Source organism: Oncorhynchus tshawytscha, linkage group LG10 (assembly GCF_018296145.1).
Source record: "Oncorhynchus tshawytscha isolate Ot180627B linkage group LG10, Otsh_v2.0, whole genome shotgun sequence".
In the NCBI taxonomy this organism is placed as follows: Eukaryota; Metazoa; Chordata; class Actinopteri; order Salmoniformes; family Salmonidae; genus Oncorhynchus; species Oncorhynchus tshawytscha.
In genome coordinates, this window is record NC_056438.1 from 61,213,030 (window position 1) to 61,216,406 (window position 3,377).

The window sequence follows — 3,377 nt, forward strand, 5'->3', positions numbered from 1 at the left end:
CATTCAGTTAGTCATGTGTTATGGTTTCATTGTAACGGTTTTCTTCTGGGGAAAGAGAGGCGGACCAAAACACAGCATGGTTACTTGTAAACATCTTTAATAAAGATGAACAATCTACAAAACAAGAAATGTGAAAAAACCGAAACAGCCCTATCTGGTGGAACAAACACAGAGACAGGAACAATCACCTACAAAACACTCAAAGAATATGGCTGCCTAAATATGGTTCCCAATCAGAGACAACGATAAACACCTGCCTCTGATTGAGAACCACTCTAGGCAACCATAGACTTACCTAGAGTACTACTCTAACCACAATCCCATACCTACAAACAACCCCAGAAAAAACAAACCACATAAATCCACATGTCAAACCCTGGCATCACCAAAATACTAACGAATACACAGAATACTAAGGTCAGGGCGTGACATTCATGCAATTTCTTTCTTAGAATCTCACTCCTGTAGTGTTTCAGTGGTTCTTCTGGAGATTGAGACTGGAAAATCCTGTTTTATAGTATCACTCTTATCACACCTTGACATCTTTACATACTGTAGTTCAGATGTTATCACTGCTCAACCAATAAAATAATAAAGATGGCTCTACCAAAGAGGACTTTACAAGTGTTAACCAGTTTTCAAACGACACACTGACTCACCTCCCACCACCCACTCACAGAATTAATTGGGAAATCTATTGATTTTCAGAGTTGATCACTGATGTCTGTCAGGAACAATATTATCACAGATGAAGTACCAGAGAAATGTTAAAGGAGTATTTGATTCCATAAGGATGTTAAAACAAGCTGGATTGCTACTGTGATATGGTGCTGGACTCTTAATTCACAACAATGTAATGAGAAGTTGGGGGAGGGGGCTTCTGTCTAAACTGCTGCTGTTTGCAATGGGCAGGGGTGTAGTGCTGCTGGAGCGCGCTTTCAATTTGAGAATACACAGATCTGGTAACAAAAAAATCTGGAAAATGATTTCTGAAGCTGAATCATTGTCCCACAAGATCACATAATGATGAATGAGTATTTTACACAACAGAACTGACTATACTACCACAGCATATTAGGCTTATAACGTTACTGTTACACCAAAAACACCTCTTTTCTAGTGAGATTTTAGGAGTTGAAACTGAATAGTAGCATTTATTTTCTCATGTGGCCAGAACGCTACAGTGTGCGTCACTAGGCAGGATACATGTTTATATGTAAAAAAAACGAGACAGGTTAAAGGTTTATTAAAACCATCTGCTCTAATTCGCTCACGAAACAGTAATTGAAGAATATCTAAATGCATATTCTCAAGAAACTGCTTCAGATCAAACTATTGGCATGCGGACACAGTTTGGATATTTCACTAGTTAAAATGTGAAGAATTATCATTCACGATTGATGGTGACAATGGCTTATTTTGAAATGAGTTATTCCTAACTCAATGTTTAAGGCGATTAAAATAGAAAAATCAGGCTGACAGGCACTGGGGCATTCAGTTGCTGTTTGATTGAACATTAGAATGGGTAAAAACAAGTCACCTAAACAACTTTGAGCGTGGTATGATCATCGAGTCCAGGCACACCGGATCCAGTTTTTCACGCACGACAGTGTCTAGAGTTTATCAATAAGGGTGCGACAAACAAAACATATCCAGTCAGTGGCAGTCCTGTGGACAAAAATAGCTTGTTGATAAGAGAATTTGAAGGAGAGTGGCCTGCGCAGTCTGCAGATCTCAACCCAGTAGAGCAGGTTTGGGATGAGATGGAACGGGCTGTTCGCTGCATGAATCTACCGCTGTCCAGTCTGCAGCAACTGTGCGATGCCATCCCGTTAGCATGGACCAACATCCCTGTGGTATGTTTCCGACACCTTGTAGAATACCCTGAAGAATTCAGGCTGTTCTGGAGACAAAGGGGGTCCGACCCGGTACTAGATGGGTGTACCTAATAAACTGTATAATACCATGGCATATGCTAACATACATGTGAATAATGCAGTACAGTGTTATATGAAAATTGGTGATATAGGCAGGAGACCTGTCATGTTCGTTTGTATTGACGGACCAAGCTGCAGCGTATGTTGAGTTCCACATAATTTATTAAAGAAAGTGAAACTCAGCAAAGACAAAAACAAATAAACAATAAACGAATAACGAACCGTGACTACAGGGAATGCTACGTAGAATGCTACTCTACCATAGAAAATAAAGGCTTTCTATGGTCAGGACGTGCCTCCCCCCCAAAAGGTGCAGACTCCGACCGCAAAACCTGAAACAAGAAGGGAGGGTTAGGGGGGAGGGTGTCTAGTGTCAGTGGTGGCTCTGGTGCGGGGCGTAGAACCCGCTCATCCCGCAGATCCAGCCATGGACCCAGGCTGAATACTGTGCCTGGACTGGACCTAGGTGCAGAAGACTCCTGCCATGGAGCGGGACTGGATGCCGTGTCCGGACTGGGCATCGGTGCAGAGAAAGGCTCCTGCCATGGAGCTGCACTGGATGCCGTGTTTGGACTGGGTATCGGCGCAGGGGAAGACTCCTGCCATGGAGCCTGACTGGACGCCATGTCTGGACTGGGCATCGGCTTAGAGGAAGACTCCTGCCATGGAGCAGGACTGGACGCCGTGTTTGGACTGGACATCGGTGCAGGGGAAGACTCCTGCCATGGAGCTGGACTGGACGCCGTGTCTGGACTGGGCATCGGCGCAGAGGAAGGCTCCTGCCATGGAGCTGGACTGGACTCCGTGATTGGACTGGACATCGGCGCAGGGGTAGGCTCCCGCCATGGAGCGGGCCTGGACGCTGTGCCGGGACTGGGCACCAACGCAGAAGAAGACTCTGGCCTTGTAGCTAAACTGGACGCCGTGCTCAGACCGGACATCGGCGCAGGGGAAGGTTCCGGCCATGGAGCTGGAGGTTCCGGACTGTTGACTGTCGCAGGAGGTTCCAGACCGTGGACCATCTCAGGAGGTTCCGGACCGTGGACCGTCTCAGGTGGTTCCGGACCGTGGACCGTCTCAGGTGGTTCCGGACCGTGGACCGTCGCCGGAGGTTCCCGGACCGTCGCCAGAGGTTACGCCGGAAGCTCTGGACTGGGAACTGTCGCCGTAAGCTCTGGACTGGGAACTGTCACCGTAAGCTCTGGACTGGGAACTGTCGCCGGAAGCTCTGGACTGGGAACTGTCGCCGGAAGCTCTGGACTGGGAACTGTCGCCGGAAGCTCTGGAATGGGAACTGTCGCCGTAAGCTCTGGACTGGGAATTGTCACGAGGAGCTCTGGACTGGGAACTGTCGCCGGAAGCTCTGGACTGGGGATCGTTGCAGGAAGCCTTGTGCGTGGGGCCAGCACTGGTGGTACAGGGCTGGTGACAAGCACCTCA